General features: G+C 45.1%; 1 long non-coding RNA gene across 2 annotated transcripts; it reads right to left on the bottom strand.

Moving 5' to 3' along the window:
- Positions 1-17,499: 17,499 nt before the first annotated feature.
- LOC125525621 lies at positions 17,500-20,968 on the bottom strand. Of its 2 annotated transcripts, XR_007291372.1 has the most exons (4): positions 20,637-20,968; positions 20,439-20,552; positions 18,279-18,401; positions 17,500-17,900 (listed from the first exon to the last, which is right to left on the bottom strand). It is a non-coding gene; the product is annotated as an uncharacterized LOC125525621 (long non-coding RNA). The 2 variants fall into 2 exon arrangements; XR_007291371.1 differs by having other exon boundaries at positions 18,279-20,552.
- Between the last annotated feature and the right edge of the window lie 1,004 nt (positions 20,969-21,972).

The following is a 21,972-nucleotide window of genomic DNA, read 5'->3' as shown; positions in this document are numbered from 1 at the left end:
ACTACGGCGCCAAAATAGAAAAGACCCCCAACATGCGATAAGGCCCTGAATCGATAACCCCAACTAGGTACCACTACTGATCGTCGGGAAAGGAAACATAATAGCGCTGAGAGTCCTCGTCGAACTCCCACTTGAGCTCGTACTCGTCACCTGGAGCGGAATCACCTGGACCTGCATCTGGAATTATAGTATCTGTGAGCCACAGGGACTCAGCAATCTCGCACCCTCGCGATCAAAACTATTTAAGCTTATAGGAAGGATAAGGCAAGTATGTGGAGCTGCAGCAAGCGACTAGCATATGTGGTGGCTAACTTATACGCAAAAGAGAGCGAGAAGAGGAGGCAAGGCGCGAGCGAGAAACTAGAGGAACAGCCTGCGCAAACATAACTCCAACACCGTGTCCACTTCCCGGACTCCGCCGAGAAGAGGCCATCACGGCAACACACTCAGTTGATTCATTTTAATTAATTAAGGTTTAAGTTATCTACAACCGGACATTAACAAATTCCCATCTGCCCATAACCGCGGGCACGGCTTTCGAAAGTTCAATCCCTGCAGGGGAGTCCCAACTTAGCCCATGACAAGCTCTCACGGTCAACGAAGGAAAAGACCTCCTCCCAAGACGTTCCGATCAGACTCGGTATCTCGGTAACTCAAGACACTTCGACAGGTTAAAACAAGACCAGCAACACCGCCCGAATGTGCCGACAAATCCCAATAGGAGCTGCACATATCTCTTTCTCAGGGCACACTCAGATGAGACTAGCTACGAGTAAAACCAACCCTCAAGTTTCCCCGAGGTGGCCCCGCAGGCAGCTCAGTTCGGACCAACACTCAGAGGGAGCACTGGCCCGGAGGGGTTAAAATAAGATGACCCTTGAGTCTGCAGAACCCAAGGGAAAGAAAAGGCTAGGTGGCAAATGGTAAAACCAAGGTTGGGCATTGCTGGAAAAGCTTTAATCAAGGCGAAATATCAAGGGGTTCCCATTATAACCCAACCGCGTAAGGAACGCAAAAATCCGGGAACATAACACCGATATGACGGAAACTAGGGCGGCAAGAGTGGAACAAAACACTAGGCGAGAGGCCGAGCCTTCCACCCTTTACCAAGTATATAGATGCATTAAGATAACATAGCAATATAGTGATATCCCAACAAGCAAATAAAAGATGTTCCAATAGGAACGGCTCCAATCTTCACCTGCAACTAGCAACGCTATAAGAGGGGCTGAGCAAAGCGGTAACATAGCCAATCAACGGTTTGCTAGGACAATGGTAGGTTAGAGGTTCAATCATGCAATTGGGAGGCTGACAAGCAAGTGGTAGGCATCGTAGCAGTGGCAAAGCAAAAGAGCGAGCAAACTAGCATAGCAAAGATAGTAGTGATTTCGAGGGTATGATCATCTTGCCTGCACAGTTGTCAGAGTTGACTGGATCCTCACAAGCAAACTCAACGGGCTCCTCGGTAGCGAACTCGTCTCCCGGCTCTACCCAACAACACAAACAAGCAACAAGGATACAATCAACCACGTGCAAGACCAAGCAATATGATGAAATGATGATATGCTATGCGGGATGCGATGCGGGATGCAAAATGCAAGATATGACAGGAAATGCATGAACCTGGACTCAACTTGGAAAACCAAGTGTGCCACTGGATAGAGGGGATGAAATCGCTTGAAAACGATATAAAGATCATTGGAATCGGAGCTACGGTTTGGAAATGGCAAGCGTTTTAAGATATGACACCGGTCTGCGATTTACAGCAAGTAGGCATCTAAACGCAACGAAATGAACATGATACAGCCACCAAACATGAAAACAAAATGCATGGCAGTGATGTACACAAGATGGTTAACAAAACTCTAGCACTGAGCCATAGGCAAATTCATCCATTAAGAGGTTCAAACAAGCATGGCAAAAACGCAAATGCAAAACAGATTCCAGACTTAGTGCAAATAACACTAGCCTGAAATTCCAGATCACGATGCTCTCTTTGGAGCAGCAAAACAACATGATAAATGACCTGAACATGACAAGTAAGAACAATGCATGGAGCTACTCAACAAGCTTAACAAAACACCCAAAGTGACCTGGGGCCAAAAGGGTTCACAAAATACTCTACCGAGCTCACGAACATAGCTCGAACACAATCAGTTTTCAGACTTAGTGAAAACTGAGACATGCTGAAATTATAACTCACGAAGGCATGTAAACGAGCTCGATGCACTCACTACGGTGCAAGTCATGGCAAGGCAAGCATATATCTAGAAAGAAGACACAATATGCTAGCTACACATGGCAGGAACAAAGGCATAGCATGCATGGAACACTAACGGTAGCATCGGCAAAATCGCAAACAAGTTGACGATCTGCCCAGATTAACAACGAAGAAAAAGTTGAGCTCGATTGAGTCAACCTAGAGCACTCCACATATGCAAAAAAAGACATGAATGGATAGAGCATAACATAAATATCAAAACTCCCTTACTGATCATCCTCAAAAGAGGCACGGATCACTAGGAAACAAGCTGGACATATAGCATCACGAACTAAAATATCCCAGACTTAGTGAAAATCACCAAGTCCCTGAAATCAGCAATCTCAGGTACCTCTCTTCGCAAGCTTGCACAAGACAACACACACATCCTAAAAATGCATGGGTGGCACCTCTGAAAAGAAGACAAAATGCTTAACAATTCATCCCAAAGGGGCACAGGCATATCATGCACGGATTAAACATGGCAAAAATGACAAAAGTGCATGATGAACTAACGGATCTGCAATTTAACTCACGAAGCCTCCTTCTAACAGCATTTTGGGCATCAATATGAACTCAAATGCAAATGATGCAATGGAATGAAATGATGTACATGTCGAGACGAAGATTTTGATATATTATACGCCTAAAACGGAGCTACGGTTGCAAAGATACAAGCAGTCAAAGTAGGCATAAAAAAATATGGAGATTAGGGTTTCGGGGGAGAGGGGTCAACCCAGATCCAGATCCAGCGCACGGAAACCGAGGTGGCGGCGGCACTGTTCACCGCCGGATTTGAAGCTCGCGGGAGGAGTGGAGGGGCGCGGCGAGGAGGCGCGGCGAAGAGGCGGCGGGGCCCGAGGCGGGGCCGAGCGAGGCGGCGGGCGGCGGTGGTGGCTCCGGCCACCGGAGCTACGGGCGGCGGCGGAGGCCGGTGGCCTCGGGCGGCGGCGGTCGGTGGCCGCGGCCACCTCTGGCCCGGGAGGAGGAGGAAGGGGGCCGGCGCGCGGGCCAGGCGGGCCCGGCGGCGGCGATGTGGGCGCGACGGGGCGGGGCCACGTGGCGGAGGCGGGGCGGCGGCGGACGTTGTCCGGCCGGGGCGGACACGTCCGTCGGCGCGGTGGAGCTGTTTTTTTTTAGACTAGGGTTTGGACGGGGAAGAAGATCCGAACGGAGGGGGTATAAATAGGCATAAGTAGAGCTAGGAGAGTCCAAATAAGGTGCGGTTTTCGGCCACGCGATCGTGATCGAACGCTCTAGGACATGGAGCAGAGTTTGGTGGGTTTTGGGCCAAATTTGGGGGGTGTTGGGCTGCAACACACACGAGGCCTTTTCGGTCCCTCGGTTAACCGTTGGAGTATCAAACGAAGTCCAAATGATACGAAACTTGACAGGCGGTCTACCGGTAGTAAACCAAGGCCGCATGACAAGTCTCGGTCCAATCCGGAAATGTTTGATCTCCACACACGAAAGAAAGCTAGAAATGGCCACCGGAGGAGAACGAAGCGCCGGAATGCAAAACGGACAACGGGGAAAATGCTCGAATGCATGAGATGAACACGTATGCAAATGCAATGCACGTGATGACATGATATGAGATGCATGAAAACGAAAACAACACACGAAGACAAAAACCCGAACCCGAGAAATAAATATAACTTAACACCGGAAACGGCAAGAGTTGGATACAAATATGGAAAGTTATAGCTGGGGCGTTACAACACTCCACCACTACGAAAAGATCTCGTCCCGAGATCTAGGACTGAAAGAACTCCGGGTACTCAGAACGGAGGTGATCCTCGCGGTCCCAGGTAGCTTCACCATCGGAATGGTGAGACCACTTGACTTTGAGAAATTTGATTGACTTGTTGCGAGTCTTGCGTTCAGTCTCTTCAAGAATAGCAAATGGGTGCTCACGATAAGAAAGATCTTCTTGGAGCTCAATGTCCTCGAAGTTGACGGTGCGGTCAGGAGTCTTGAAGCACTTTCGAAGCTGAGAGACATGAAACACATCATGAACATTTGCAAAGTTTGAAGGAAGCTCGAGCTGATAGGCGAGGTCGCCTCTCTTGCTGACAATCTTGAAAGGTCCCACGTATCTAGGGGCAAGCTTCCCTTTGATACCGAAGCGACGAGTACCTTTCATAGGAGAGACACGGAGGTAAACATGATCTCCGATCTCGAAAGCCAAATCACGGTGCTTACTATCATAGTAGCTCTTCTGGCGGGATTGGGCTGCTTTGAGGTTATCACGAATGACTTTGCACATTTCTTCTGCTTCTGTGATTAAGTCATTACCCAGCAGCTGACGTTCACCGGTTTCAGACCAGTTGAGAGGGGTACGGCACTTCCTGCCATACAGAATTTCAAATGGGGCCTTGCCCGAACTTGCTTGAAAACTGTTGTTGTATGAGAATTCAGCATAAGGAAGACAGTCCTCCCACTTCATGCCGAAGGAGATCACACAAGCCCTGAGCATATCTTCAAGAATCTGGTTGACACGCTCGACTTGACCGCTTGTTTGAGGATGGAAAGCAGTGCTGAAGCGGATGTTGGTGCCCATGGCCTTCTGAAAAGATTCCCAAAACTTCGAGGTAAAGATACTGCCACGGTCTGAAGAGATCACTTGAGGAATACCGTGCAGAGAGACAATGCAAGAGGTATAGAGTTCCGCCAATTGAGCTGCGGTGATCGACTCTTTGATAGGCAGAAAGTGAGCCACTTTGGTGAGCTTATCGATGACAACAAATATAGCATCATTGCCACGCTTGGACTTTGGAAACCCAGTCACGAAGTCCATTTCAATGTGGTCAAACTTCCATTCTGGAATGGCAAGAGGTTGGAGGAGACCAGATGGCCTTTGGTGTTCTGCCTTCACTCTTCTGCAGACATCACATTCATTCACGAATTGAGCGATCTCGCGCTTCATTCGAGTCCACCAATAAGCTTGCTTGAGATCCTGATACATCTTCGTACTACTAGGGTGGATGGAGAGGAGAGAGTTGTGAGCCTCGTTCATGATCACTTTACGAAGTTCACCTTTGGGCACAACAATCCGATCCTCAAAGAAGAGAGTGTCCTTGTCATCAAGGCGGTAGCACTTGTACTTGGACTGACTCTTTGCAATACCAATCTTCACCTTTTTCACCATAGCATCAAGAAGCTGGGCTTGGCGAATCTGGTCTTCCAAGGTAGGAGAAACTTGAAGGTTGGCGAGGAAACCTTGAGGAACAACTTGAAGATTCAGCTTGCGGAAAACTTCACAAAGCTCGGGTTGATAAGGCTTGAGAATCAGACTGTTGCAATAGGCCTTTCTGCTCAAAGCGTCAGCAATCACATTGGCCTTGCCTGGAGTATACTCAATACTCGGATTATACTCTTGAATCATTTCGACCCATCGAGTTTGCCTTAGGTTGAGATTAGGCTGAGTGAAGATGTACTTGAGACTCTTGTGATCCGTGAAAATGTCCACTTTTCTTCCCAATAGAATATATCTCCAAGTCAAAAGAGCATGCACAACTGCCGCCAACTCGAGATCATGAGTGGGGTAGTTCTTCTCATTAGGCTTCAACTGGCGAGATGTATAAGCAACAACTTTCTTCTCTTGCATCAATACTGCGCCAAGACCTTGGAGAGAGGCATCACAAAAGACCTCGTACGGCTTGGATTCATCAGGTGGAGTCAGAACTGGAGCAGTGATCAACTTCTCTTTCAAAGTGTTGAAAGCAATATCACACTCCGGAGACCAAACGTACTTGACGTGCTTCTGAAGAAGATTAGAGAGAGGCTTGGCGATCTTAGAAAAGTTTTCAACGAATCTTCGACAATAACTTGCGAGACCGAGAAAACTGCGGAGCTGCTTCACGTTCTGAGGAGGTTCCCAATTCACAATTGCAGACACCTTCTCAGGATTCATGGAAATGCCCTTGGTAGAGATGATATGACCAAGATAAAGAACCTCATCGAGCCAAAATTCACACTTGGAGAACTTGGCGTAGAACTGATGTTCCCTGAGCTTATCAAGAACCAAACGCAAGTGCTTGGCATGATCTTCCTTGTTCTTCGAGAAAACCAGAATGTCATCGAGATAGACCAAAACGAAGTCATTGGTGTAGGCGTTGAAGATGAAGTTCATCATGCGGGAGAACGTCGGAGGAGCGTTGGCGAGGCCAAAAGACATGACAGTGTATTCATATGAACCAAAGCTTGTTCTGAATGCTGTCTTGGGAATATCTTCTTCACGAATGCGAATCTGGTGATAACCCATACGAAGATCAAGTTTGGAGAATACTTGAGCACCCTTGAGTTGTTCGAACAGCTCATTGATGTTGGGAAGTGGGTATTTGTTCTTGATGGTCTTCTTATTCACTGGACGGTAATCAACGCAAAGTCGACTCGATCCATCCTTCTTCTTCACAAAAAGAACACCACAACCCCACGGAGAAGTACTAGGCCGGATGAGACTCAATCTTTCTTGCTCATCGAGTTGTTTCTTCAACTCCTTCAACTCTTCGGGGCCGAGCTTGTAGGGACGTTTGCACACAGGTTCCGTACCGGGCTTAAGTTCAATAACAAATTCAACCGGCCGGTTTGGAGGCATCCCTGGGAGTTCTTCTGGAAAAACGTCTTGATACTCACAAACAACCGGAATCTGCGAAATAGCATCCAATTCACCCTTCTCATTGAGAGAAAACAACCGAATGGTATTATCCCGAGCGGCAAAGACAATGACATCCTCAGACGAATGAGTCAGTTGAATCTGCCTGGTTGCACAATCAAGCTGAGCTTTATGCTTAGAAAGCCAATCCATTCCGAGAATAAGATCGATATCAGAGTTGCCAAGAACCATTGGAGAAGCAAGAAACTTGAAATCACCCATCAAGATAGAAATATCCGGCACCTCCATACTGGAACTCAGTCGCTTAGCTGGAGAGACGACTTGCATAGCTCTAGGTAATGCCTTAGTGCTAAAATTGTTCTCCGATGCAAATGGAAATGACATGAAGGAATGTGATGCACCAGAGTCAAAAAGAACTTTTGCAGGAATATCATTAACAGGAAGGTTACCCATGATCACATCTGACGAATCCTCTGCCTGGGCTGCATTCATCAAATTGACCTTGGCGTGCTTGGGATTATGCTTGACCACAGCTGTACTTGCCGATCTGACAGGAGGAGGAGGAGGAAGATGCCTCTGGTTGAAACACTTGTTGGCATAGTGACCCTTCTGTTGGCACTTGTTGCACGTGACCTCTGAAAGCGGACGGTGATACGGAGCACTCGATCTTGGAGCTTGAGACGAAGTCTTGTTCTGAAAGCCTGGGTTGGGTGGGTGGGAGAAACCACTGCCACCTTTGCTCTTCTGCTGATACGGCTGACGGAACGGAGGAGGAGGAAGCCAATACTTCTGCTGCTTGGCCACTTGAGTAGAGGAAGACGGAGTAACATCTCTGGCACGCTTCCTGGAAGCATCACACCTCAACTGAGCAGCCTCTTGCTTCAGTGCCATGTTGTAGAACTCATCGTATCTCAAAGGCTCGAAGAGGACAAGAGCGAGCTGAATATCTTCCCTGAGACCACCCCTGAACTGATATATCATGCTCTTCTCATCAGGCACGTCCTGCTTGGCAAAGCGGGCAAGCTTCTGGAACAATTTGTTGTAGTCATAGACAGACAAAGAGCCTTGCTTCACATTGCGGAATTCCTCACGCTTGCTTTCAACCACGCTCTGCGGAATGTGATGAGCGCAGAAATCTTGACGGAAATCATCCCAAGTGATCAAACGTCCACCTCTGGAATCCTTGTACTGCTGGAACCACTCTGCAGCCTGATCTTTGAGTTGGAAGGAAGCGAATTTCACAAAGTCCTCAGGCCTGACGTTGCTGCACTTGAAATGCTTACACAGATCCACAAGCCAATCGTCGGCATCGGTTGCCTCAACACAATTACTGAAAGTCTTTGGCCCGTTAGCAAGGAACTGGTTGAGTGTAGCAAAGTGACCCTGGTTGCTGCCTTGATTCCCTTGATTGCGCTCTTGGAGAATTTGCATGATCAGCTGAGTGTTTGCATTGGTTGCGGCCATCACAGCTTGCCATGCCTCTGGAGGAGGTGGAGGCGGTGGCGGATCTTGATTCTGGTTCTGACTGGTGCTCTTAGCGGGAGCCATCCTGAAGAGGTTGACCACCGTTAGCACAAGACAGATAAATATTGAAGCTGAATCCAACGGAATGAAAATTGCAACATATAGTCTTCACATCCGAACAAAATGAACGAATGCATTCCTCTTCAAATGGTCACATATCCATAAATTGAGAAGCCACGTAGAATCAGGTAGAAGGGGTACAACAACGAGGGATGGAATCAACATATGACGTCGAAGCAAAACGAATGCCACAACTCGAAATAAAACCAAGGGTTGGCTTGCGGAATAAACCGGAAACAAATACATGATAGAAATTTCGTCCGAAGTTTTTGTGGTGGGACCTACACGGGCTCGATCGTACAGCACCATCATGTACAAGGCAGTGCACATGACATACGAAGCGTCCCCGAGTCAGCATAGCCAAGGACTCTTTAAGACACAACGAGACCACTGTAACATCGACCGTGAATAGGCGAACCACTAGACGTCGAACCCCAATTTCATATCATACATCTGTCGGAAAGATATCCTAAGGCTACTTGAATTCCCACCTATGAAATTCCCGAAATTTTCCCGGTTATGCAATCAGGTGTTGGGGATACAGGGGAGCATAATATCTCACTCAAGCTAGCAAATCCTACATCCAGCTGTATCCATCCTTCAACACATAACCAAGAAACCTTCGGAAACCCATCTATCTCAACCTTCGAAAAGCATCCATTATACAAGTTATGGCGATACTCCCGAACTCCCGCCCCAGTACTGGGTGGCGTCGAGGTTATCTCACCAACGAACTGCATAAAAGAGATTTTCGATGTCACGCACAAATCTCAAGTATACCAGAATTGCAACGATAAAATTGTGACGACAACACCTCGGAGCTCAACTCCCCGGGACACTGCCACAACCCCTAAAGACAGGAGGCACCAAGAACAATGTTCTCGTCACAAAACCATCGGAACAAAACCAAGATACTCGCGTGATCCTAAAAATTTTTTTTAGTGAAATTTGAGAAGAGAAGAGTCAAAACTCTACGTCAGGATGCCTTACCAGCGCGATGAGGAGACTGGGAAGTAAAAAGAATTCCTAAGCTGTCCGATAAATAATTCCTAAGGACTCAAAACATTTTTCTAGACACAACTCGGCTGCTAAGACGATCAAGCAATGGGGCTCCTAAGGTCGGGGAAGGCTCTGAATACCAACTTGTAACGCCCTCGATGCGGCTATAGCTCCCACGTGTTGAGGCACGACTTAGAGACATAACCGCATTGAAAGCAATGTCGCAAGTTAGGAAATCATCACAAACATCCCATGTAATACATAATAAAGGGGAGAGACATAGTTGGCTTACACTCGCCACGTCACATCAAAGTACATAAAAACATTCATCATACAAATCACTCATGGCCCGACTACGGCGCCAAAATAGAAAAGACCCCCAACATGCGACAAGGCCCTGAATCGATAACCCCAACTAGGTACCACTACTGATCGTCGGGAAAGGAAACATAATAGCGCTGAGAGTCCTCGTCGAACTCCCACTTGAGCTCGTACTCGTCACCTGGAGCGGAATCACCTGGACCTGCATCTGGAATTATAGTATCTGTGAGCCACAGGGACTCAGCAATCTCGCACCCTCGCGATCAAAACTATTTAAGCTTATAGGAAGGATAAGGCAAGTATGTGGAGCTGCAGCAAGCGACTAGCATATGTGGTGGCTAACTTATCCGCAAAAGAGAGCGAGAAGAGGAGGCAAGGCGCGAGCGAGAAACTAGAGGAACAACCTGCGCAAGCATAACTCCAACACCGTGTCCACTTCCCGGACTCCGCCGAGAAGAGGCCATCACGGCAACACACGTCAGTTGATTCATTTTAATTAATTAAGGTTCAAGTTATCTACAACCGGACATTAACAAATTCCCATCTGCCCATAACCGCGGGCACGGCTTTCGAAAGTTCAATCCCTGCAGGGGAGTCCCAACTTAGCCCATGACAAGCTCTCACGGTCAACGAAGGAATAGACCTCCTCCCAAGACGTTCCGATCAGACTCGGTATCTCGGTAACTCAAGACACTTCGACAGGTTAAAACAAGACCAGCAACACCGCCCGAATGTGCCGACAAATCCCGATAGGAGCTGCACATATCTCTTTCTCAGGGCACACTCAGATGAGACTAGCTACGAGTAAAACCAACCCTCAAGTTTCCCCGAGGTGGCCCCGCAGGCAGCTCAGTTCGGACCAACACTCAGAGGAGCACTGGCCCGGGGGTTAAAATAAGATGACCCTTGAGTCTGCAGAACCCAAGGGAAAGAAAAGGCTAGGTGGCAAATGGTAAAACCAAGGTTGGGCATTGCTGGAAAAGCTTTAATCAAGGCGAAATATCAAGGGGTTCCCATTATAACCCAACCGCGTAAGGAACGCAAAATCCGGGAACATAACACCGATATGACGGAAACTAGGGCGGCAAGAGTGGAACAAAACACTAGGCGAGAGGCCGAGCCTTCCACCCTTTACCAAGTATATAGATGCATTAAGATAACATAGCAATATAGTGATATCCCAACAAGCAAATAAAAGATGTTCCAATAGGAACGGCTCCAATCTTCACCTGCAACTAGCAACGCTATAAGAGGGGCTGAGCAAAGCGGTAACATAGCCAATCAACGGTTTGCTAGGACAATGGTAGGTTAGAGGTTCAATCATGCAATTGGGAGGCTGACAAGCAAGTGGTAGGCATCGTAGCAGTGGCAAAGCAAAAGAGCGAGCAAACTAGCATAGCAAAGATAGTAGTGATTTCGAGGGTATGATCATCTTGCCTGCACAGTTGTCAGAGTTGACTGGATCCTCACAAGCAAACTCAACGGGCTCCTCGGTAGCGAACTCGTCTCCCGGCTCTACCCAACAAGACAAACAAGCAACAAGGATACAATCAACCACGTGCAAGACCAAGCAATATGATGAAATGATGATATGCTATGCGGGATGCGATGCGGGATGCAAAATGCAAGATATGACAGGAAATGCATGAACCTGGCCTCAACTTGGAAAACCAAGTGTGCCACTGGATAGAGGGGATGAAATCGCTTGAAAACGATATAAAGATCATTGGAATCGGAGTTACGGTTTGGAAATGGCAAGCGTTTTAAGATATGACACCGGTCTGCGATTTACAGCAAGTAGGCATCTAAACGCAACGAAATGAACATGCTACAGCCACCAAACATGAAAACAAAATACATGGCAGTGATGTACACAAGATGGTTAACAAAACACTAGCACTGAGCCATAGGCAAATTCATCCATTAAGAGGTTCAAACAAGCATGGCAAAAACGCAAATGCAAAACAGATTCCAGACTTAGTGAAATAACACTAGCCTGAAATTCCAGATCACGATGCTCTCTTTGGAGCAGCAAAACAACATGATAAATGACCTGAACATGACAAGTAAGAACATGGCATGGAGCTACTCAACAAGCTTAACAAAACACCCAAAGTGACCTGGGGCCAAAAGGGTTCACAAAATACTCTACCGAGCTCACGAACATAGCTCGAACACAATCAGTTTTCAGACTTAGTGAAAACTGAGACATGCTGAAATTATAACTCACGAAGGCATGTAAACGAGCTCGATGCACTCACTACGGTGCAAGTCATGGCAAGGCAAGCATATATCTAGAAGAAGACACAATATGCTAGCTACACATGGCAAGAACAAAGGCATAGCATGCATGGAACACTAACGGTAGCATCGGCAAAATCGCAAACAAGTTGACGATCTGCCCAGATTAACAACGAAGCAAAAGTTGAGCTCGATTGAGTCAACCTAGAGCACTCCACATATGCAAACAAAGACATGGATGGATAGAGCATAACATAAATATCAAAACTCCCTTACTGATCATCCTCAAAAGAGGCACGGATCACTAGGAAACAAGCTGGACATATAGCATCACGAACTAAAATATCCCAGACTTAGTGAAAATCACTAAGTCCCTGAAATCAGCAATCTCAGGTACCTCTCTTCGCAAGCTTGCACAAGACAACACACACATCCTAAAAATGCATGGGTGGCACCTCTGGAAAGAAGACAAAATGCTTAACAATTCATCCCAAAGGGGCACAGGCATATCATGCACGGATTAAACATGGCAAAAATGACAAAAGTGCATGATGAACTAACGGATCTGCAATTTAACTCACGAAGCCTCCTTCTAACAGCATTTTGGGCATCAAGATGAACTCAAATGCAAATGATGCAATGGAATGAAATGATGTACATGTCGAGACGAAGATTTTGATATATTATACGCCCAAAACGGAGCTACGGTTGCGGAGATACAAGCAGTCAAAGAAGTGCATAAAAAATATGGAGATTAGGGTTTCGGGGAGAGAGGGGTCAACCCAGATCCAGATCCAGCGCACGGAAACCGAGGTGGCGGCGGCCTGTTCACCGCCGATTGAAGCTCGCCGGAGGAGTGGAGGGGCGCGGCGAGGAGGCGCGGCGAAGAGGCGGCGGGGCCCGAGGCGGGGCCGAGCGAGGCGGCGGGCGGCGATGGCGGCGGTGGTGGCTCCGGCCACCGGAGCTACGGGCGGCGGCGGAGGCCGGTGGCCTCGGGCGGCGGCGGTCGGTGGCGGCGGCCACCTCTGGCCCGGGAGGAGGAGGAAGGGGGCCGGCGCGCGGGCCAGGCGGGCCCGGCGGCGGCGATGTGGGCGCGACGGGGCGGGCCACGTGGCGGAGGCGGGGCGGCGGCGGACGTTGTCCGGCCGAGGGCGGACACGTCCGTCGGCGCGGGATCTGATGTTTTTTTTAGACTAGGGTTTGGACGGGGAAGAAGATCCAAATGGAGGGGGTATAAATAGGCATAAGTGGAGCTAGGAGAGTCCAAATGAGGTGCGGTTTTCGCCCACGCGATCGTGATCGAACGCTCTAGGACATGGAAGCAGAGTTTGGTGGCTTTTGGGACAAATTTGGGGGGTGTTGGGCTGCAACACACACGAGGCCTTTTCGGTCCCTCGGTTAACCGGTTGGAGTATCAAACGAAGTCCAAATGATACGAAACTTGACAGGCGGTCTACCGGTAGTAAACCAAGGCCGCATGACAAGTCTCGGTCCAATCCGGAAATGTTTGATCTCCACACATGAAAGAAAGTTAGAAATGGCCACCGGAGGAGAACGAAGAGCCGGAATGCAAAACGGACAACGGGGAAAATGCTCGAATGCATGAGATGAACACGTATGCAAATGCAATGCACGTGATGACATGATATGAGATGCATGAAAACGAAAACAACACACGAAGACAAAAACCCGAACCCGAGAAATAAATATAACTTAACACCGGAAACGGCAAGAGTTGGATACAAATATGGAAAGTTATAGCTGGGGCGTTACAGCGCGCCCCCACCCTTGTGGACGGTGGGTGGCCCCCCTCTAGTACTTCTTTCGCCCAATATTTTTTATATATTCTGAAACATGCTCCCGTGATGTTTCAGGACTTTTGGAGATGTGTAAAACAGGTCTGTAATATTTGTTCCTTTTCCAGCCCAGAATTTCAGCTACCGACATTCCCCCTCTTCATGTAAACCTTGTAAAATAAGAGAGAATAGGCATAAGTATTGTGACATAATGTGCAATAATAGCCCATAATGCAATAAATATTGATATAAAAGCATGATGAAAAATGGACGTTTCAACTCCCCCAAGCTTAGACCTCGCTTGTCCTCAAGCGAAAGCCGATATCGAAAAATATGTCCACATATTTAGAGATAGAGGTGTCGATTAAATAAAATACGGACATGAGGGCATCATGATCATTCTTAGAACAGCAACATATACATATTGTCATATGATCTCTTATGCTAAAGTAACAATTCATTCACATACTCAAGTATAAATCAGAAACTTCATTGAAAACTAACAAACTATAATCTCAGTCATTGAAGCAATTGCAATTTATCATAACATAGGAAAGAGTCAATATAATAGCTTCTCAGCAAGTCCACATACTCAACCATCTTTTAGTCTTTCACAATTGCTAACACTCACGCGATATTTATGGTTATGAAGTTTTAATCTGACACAGAGAAAGATAGGGGCTTATAGTTTTGACTCCCAACTTTTTACCTCAAGGGTAATGTCAACAATAATAGTTCATGAAAACCCACATCCAATTGGCCATATATATCAGGATCTTTCCAACACATTGTGCTTGCCAAAGGATAAAATGTAAAAAAGGAAAGGTGAAGATCACCATGACTCTTTGCATGAAGTATAAGACAAGAATAAAAGATAGGCCCTTCGTAGAGGGAAGCGGAGGTTGTCATGTGCTTTTATGGTTGGATGCACGAAATCTTAATGCAAAAGAACGTCACTTTATATTGCCACTTGTGATATGGACCTTTATTATGCAGTCCGATGCTTTTATTTCTTCCACATCACAAGATCGTATAAAGCTTATTTTCTCCACACTAATAAGTCATGCATATTTAGAGAGCAATTCTTATTGCTTGCAATGATGACAACTTACTTGAGGGATCTTACTCAATCCATAGGTAGGTATGGTGGACTCTCATGGCAAAACTGGGTTTAGGGATATTTGGAAGCACAAGTAGTATTTCTACTTGGTGCAAAGAAATTGGCTAGCAAGAGAGGGAAAGGCAAGCTCAACATGTTGGATGATCCATGACAATATAATTTATCTCAGATGTAAGAAAACATAACCCATTACATTGTCTTCCTTATCCAACGTCAACTCTTTAGCATATCATACTTCAATGAGTGCCCACAATTATAAAAGATGTCCAAGATAGTATATTTATACGTGAAAAGCTCTCTTTCTTTATTACTTCCTATTAATTGCAACGATGACCAAGACTATGTTTGTCAACTCTCAACAACTTTTATTCATCATACTCTTTATATGTGAAGTCACTACTCCCCATAAGATCCATATGATCTCTTTATTTCTTTTTATTTCTTCTCTTTTATTCTATTCCCTCAAGATCATAGAAAAACAATCAAGCCCTTGACTCAACACTAATCTTTATTATATATAGCTCATGGACTCGATTACATAGAAGGATCATAAAGCAAAACTCGCAACTAGATCATACCAAAACTTTATTCTACTAGATCAAGATATTACCAAAAGGACCGAACTAAGAAAAATGGTAAAGATAAAAGTGATGGTGATACGATACCGGGGCACTCCCCCAAGCTTGGCAGTTGCCAAGGGGAGTGCCCATACCCGTGTGTTTATGTGTCCTTCTTCGGGGGTGGTGATGTGATATTCTTGGCGATGATGCCCCTCAGGATACGATTCTCTTCTTCGAGCTTATTGACTTGCTGCTTGAGGTCCATTATTTCCTTACGGAGCTTGCCCGTGACGGCTAAACCTCCCTTCACCCAAGGATGTTGCATAGCCGTGGGAGAACAAGTAACACTATTTTTCATATTTTCATAAGAAAGAAATCTAACATTGGAAGGGATGACCGAGTTTGGAATAGCTGAGCTCTGTAGTTCCCCCATAGTGAATCCCGCTCGGAAACAAGAAGTAACTTCTTCATCCTCCTCCATGGCATCTATCCTTTTCAAATCGTCCTCCATCTCTTCCTCAGTTGATGGCCCAAAGTGGTTAGCATTGCTGTTTGCTCTTGGCCCCGGTGTCGGATGAGACACCCGACTCTCCCCGACTGACTCTTGAGAAGACATCTTACTCTAAATCTGTAGCAGAAACAACTCGAAACAAAGACAGAGGATATTTGCGTGATACAGTGGTCAAAACCTTCGGGAGATATGAATTTTTACGGACAAAAAGAAGTATCGTGTAAGAAAACGGAGTTCGGAGAGCTCAAGAGGTGCCCATGAGGTAGGGGGCGCGCCTAGGGGGATAGGGCGCGCCCTCCACCCTCGTGGAAGCCTCGTGTCTTTTCCGGTCTGCTTCTTATTTTCCTATTTTCTTAACTATTCCAAAACGGAGAAAAATTGCCATTAGAACTGTTTTGGAGTCGGTTTACTTACCGTACCACATACCTATTCCTTTTCGGAGTCTAAAACGTTCTGGAAAGTGTACCTTATGTATTCCTCCGGGGTTACAGTTTCAATAACATTAGTTTCAACATTTATAGGATTACCTAAGATATAATGTTTGATTCTTTGACCGTTCACCACCCTCGGATTTGTGCCTTCGAACTTGTTGATTTTTATGGCACCGGAACGGTAGACCCCCTCGATGATGTAAGGACCTTCCCATTTAGAAAGGATTTTGCCTGCAAAAAATCTTAAATGAGAGTTGTATAATAACAATACATAATCACCTACATTAAACTCACGTTTTGTATCTTTTTTCATGCCATCTTTTAACTTTTTCTTTAAATAGTTTGGCATTCTCATAAGCCTGGGTTCTCCATTCATCAAGTGAGCTAATGTCAAAAAGCCTCTTCTCACCGGCCAGTTTGAAGTCATAGTTGAGCTCTTTAATAGCCCAATATGCCTTATGTTCTAATTCAAGAGGTAAGTGACATGCTTTACCATAAACCATTTTATACGGAGACATACCCATAGGATTTTTATATGCAGTTCTATAAGCCCATAATGCATCATCAAGTTTCTTGGACCAATTCTTTCTAGATCTATTAATAGTCTTTTGCAAAATTAATTTAAGCTCTCTATTCTTAAGTTCTACTTGACCACTAGACTCTGGATGATATGGAGATGCAATTATATGATTAACATCATACTTAGCAAGCATTTTATGAAAAGCACCATGAATAAAATGTGAATCACCACTATTAGGAAAAACCTTACCAGTAGCATAGGTTTTTGGACTACTAGTAGCGTAGGCTCCCACGCTACTGCTATGACGCTACAACTATTTTTTAGCAGTAGCGTGCCCCACGCTACAGCTAAAAAGTTAGTAGTAGCGCGCGCAACCCACGCTACTACTATTCCTAACCCACGCTACTACTATTCCTAAGTACTAGTAGAATGCCCTTCTTCCCCCACGCTACTGCTAAGTAATTAATTTTTTTTTTTAAAGTTAGATGCAATATTTATGGATGGAAATCAAGACACATCTAGTGCAAAGGTCACAGAACCATGATAGCACTTGCAGCATTCATGTATACAACATTGAAAATCTTTACTCAAAGAAATCATGAGATCCCATTTATACATCAGATGCACACAACCATCACGAAAGGTGGGTACCTTCCCTAGCGTCCCACCACCAACCTAACCAGACCACTTTTCTAAATGTATCTACCAAGGAGTCGAGGTCCTTCACCTCGGCATCCTCCAGACGGTGGCATCAAGGTCCTCCACCTCGGCAACCTCCTGACGGTGGCGTCAAGGTCCTCCACCTCGTCGACCTCCGGCGTCACAATCACCTGGACAATCATCTGTGTGACACAGTCACCGGGCTTCATGGTGAAGTCCGTCTCCGAATTGTTGAAGAGCACGATGCCCACCGGGTGCGGTAGTCCGTGACGATCACCCCTGCGCCCATGTCGAGAAAGTGAAAACTGCTTGTTAGTTCTTGTCCTTGTGTAGATCCGGTAGGGTATTTTCTTCATTTATCAATCTCTTTTAGTCTTTTATGAATCTTCGAAACAGAAACGCACCTACTAAATGCATACCCTAGCTATACGTGTTCATGCTATCTTGTTCAACATTCTGTTCAACATCTATTGTTGCATGGATAGGGAAATAGACAACCAAGGACTTCAGAAAATCAATTCCCACTGTTTTTTCAAAACAGGGAATAGGCAAAGTCTATTTTGAATTTTGATATTCCATGCCAACTTCAAGTATATATGCTACCATGTAATCTTGGAACGTGGATCAAAATGAGATTTCAGGCTTTGTCAACCTTACCATGATCAGTACTAAATTCTCTAGGCTGCTCAACCTTTCCTTGTAGGGATCATTTCTTTCACCTAGTATCTCGTTGTTAAGTTTGGGAAGAAACCTACTTACGTTCAGATAGTCATCCATATCCTGAAGAAAAACATAGTATACATTTTCAGTGACTCACAATATATCATCGACTATTGCTCTGGTTTACTCTAAGAATAATTGTTAAAGATCAGCCAATGTCTTCTTACAATCTTCCACTCTGTGAAGTAGTAGTAAAAACTGAAAGCGAAAAACTGAGTGATTTCTATTAACAAGACATCGCCTATGTAATATTGTATTGAAACAGACAAACTGAAATATTAGAACAATCTTATTATCTACTGAACACCGACCCTCACTTGTTAATCTTGTTCAGATGTTCACTTACTGCACATCTAAACATCTGCATACAGCTACAAACATGCTTCTGATGACCAAACATATTTTTTCATCAATTAGATTTACATGGCACATTTTTTCCCCATCAGTTAGCTACAAGACTCTACATACATACATGCAAAGCAATTTTCACCAAGAATCAGCTCCTTGCATATATAATGAATTAATTTTCCGTATTATTCTTAATGACAATTTTATAAAAATCAAAAACTACTTTATTTTGAGGTTGTACTTGCAAGTTATATATACTATTCATAAATAAAAAGAAACAGCAGGTGCAGTGTTGTACTTGCAACACAAGCAGAGCACTGAAGCTCAAAATGGAAAACCACTTGGCCAACAGCAAGAAGACAGGGGCATTTATGAATGACCATTTAATATTGTAGGACACAGAGAACTCCTAACAGAACCCTCAGTCGTTGAACAAATTTAATTCTAAATAGAAGGAATACACATTTATGCAGTATGAGATCATGTTAATTGGTTGCAAGACTGAAGATGGTCCAATGCTAGTGCCATCAGAACTGAGCTATTCAAATTCAGGATACTGAAATGTGAAAACAGTGTGCAGATTACTACTATCCATGGTGGAAAGTAAAAGGGACCCAATATATAACTTAAATACAACCTAGTTAGTTAGTGGAGCTTAATTCATCAGCCACATTAGTACGGACATTACAAATTGCCATAAGCAAAGCAGCAGCTACATGCGGGGCTAATAAGCAGTTGATACGCCACAACAATACAGACAGATTGCGCGGACACAAACATTAGTCCATCCACGATATGATTAGAAAGTTAGTAGCATAATGCATCAAGCATGCTTACTAACTTAGTAGCCACCAGCACAATATTCTGCCGCTTATAATATAAATTTGATTATAACAAGAGGAGAAGAGGGGGTGAGAAGAGTTTCCTGACGACATGATTAGCTGGTCCGGCAATAGGGAACTTCAAATACTCAGTATCCCATTCAATTTTGACTACTCATGAATTTTGTGGCATCAAATGTGTCAAGCTAAAAAAATCATAAAGAAGCTATACTATGATAACCCAAGCTGACTGCAATTTGTGAAATCACAAATAGCATTAGTTGACATAAAGCTTTGTGCTGATCACAATTTAACTTCATTTTAAAATCCCAGTCACCTCCATTTGTTCACCCATGCCCTTTATCAGCAGCTCAGCTGCCACTAAGTCAACACCACACCTTTTGTGGTCCAGGCTATCTATCCTATAACAGTGCATGACTGAATTCATGACACAAGGTAGTTACAGAACAATGAAAGAATGCCGAAACACATAAACAAGAATTGGCATTTCTTGCTTCCTTAAGAAGGTTTGCCATAAACATAGCTGAGCTAATTTAGGTAGATTAGATTATTGTTATTTGTAAAATAAAAATGCCATTGCATCGCATTTAAGTAAAATTCAGCTCTAAGTATTGCACTCCTACATTATACAGTGGATAAACATACATTGAGAACCTGAACAACTAAAAATACAACATCTATTATATACAGGAAGAACAATGCATAAATAAGTGTCTGTGAATAATTAAAAAAACTTCAATGTAAATTACTATTTTTGATAAATAAATGAAGATAAAATAGCAGCAGCATGTGCAAGCTAACCTAATTAAAGATTCGGTTTTCTCCTCTTTGAAGATAAAAGAGTTTCAGTTTGGTTGTGACACCTAACGCCATTAATCCAGGCAGAGCATGAGAGGGAGAGAGGGACCTTGAAGAGTAGGAAGAAGCAAACCCGGAGGAGCAGTGGTCTTCTCTTCACTTGTAGGTGGAGCCCTGTGCGTGACCCCCATGGAGAAGAGAACAAGGATGGAACCCTGCTGCCCTGTGCATGAGGAATCAAGGAAATCAGGGAAGGTAATCCAAGATGGTCTAGGAAATCAAGGATAGAGCCCTGCTGCCCTGCTACCTTGGCTTGACGATTTGCAGGTCCGCTCCATCCACTGGGCCATCTCCGTCGAGGTCGTGGCGGATGGATCTAACCTACACGGCCGATCTTCCTCCCGCTTGCCTTGTCTTCCCTAGTGATGAGATGGGGGAAGGAGGAGACGGTGTGGGGGGCGTCCATGGAAGAGATGGATCCACGGGCAAAAGGGAGAGAAAGTGTGGGGATGGTGGCCGGCGGTGATGGGGAAGAAGGCGGAACATGGCACCGAGGTTGGATCTGGATCAGAGTAGGGAGGAAGGGGGGGGAGAGAGAGAGAGAGAACGTGACGAGGGAGAGAGGGGGAAAAGGGAGACAGGCAGGTGTGGTGCGCTTAGTTGTAGCGCATGTCGGTGAACCGCGCTATCACTAAGTTTGTAGTGGTAGCACGGTCTGGGGAACACACGCTACTACTATGGCCAGTCCCGAGGGCATGACGAGAACCACTTAGTAGTAGCGCGGCTAGACAAAACCAACGCTACTGCTAAGTTATACCAGTAGCGTGTTTGGTACCCAGCGCTACTGGTAATTACCAGTAGCGTGGTGGTCCAAACAGATGCTACTAGTAAATTTCTACCTATAAGCTATTTTCTAGTAGTGCACCATCAGTCATTAAGTATCTAGGGACTCCAAACCTCAAAAAAATAACTCCTTTAAGCATCTTAATAGATGTGTTATGATCAGCATTACTAGTTGGAATGGCCTCTACCCACTTAGTAATGTAATCAACAACAACTAAAATATGTGTGTACCCATTAGAGGAAGGAAAAGGCCCCATATAATCAAAGCCCCAAACATCAAATGGTTCAATAACAAGTGAATAATTCATAGGCATTTCTTGACGTCTACTAAAATTACGAATTTTTTGACATTCATCACAAGACAAAACAAACTTACGGGCATCCTTGAAGAGAGTAGGCCAATAAAAACCGGATTGCAATACCTTATGTGCAGTTCTGTCTCCAGCATGGTGTCCTCCATAAGCCTCAGAGTGACACTTGCGTAGGATCTGTTCCTCTTCATGCTCAGGTACACAACATCTAATAACACTATCTACTCCTTCTTTATAAAGATGTGGGCCATCCCAAAAGTAGTGTCTTAAATCATAGAAGAACTTTTTCTTTTGCTGGTATGTGAAACTAGGTGGTATAAATTTAGCAACAATGTAATTAGCATAATCAGCATACCATGGAGCAGTACGAGAGGCATTTATGACAGCTAATTGTTCATCAGGAAAGCTATCATCAATAGGTAGTGGGTCATCAAGAACATTCTCTAACCTAGAAAAGTTGTCTGCAACGGGGTTCTCAGCTCCTTTTCT

This window comes from Triticum urartu, chromosome 7 (assembly GCF_003073215.2).
Source record: "Triticum urartu cultivar G1812 chromosome 7, Tu2.1, whole genome shotgun sequence".
NCBI classification, from domain to species: Eukaryota; Viridiplantae; Streptophyta; class Magnoliopsida; order Poales; family Poaceae; genus Triticum; species Triticum urartu.
The sequence above is the reverse complement of the archived record's forward strand: the minus strand, read 5'-3'. Positions and strand labels throughout refer to the sequence as shown.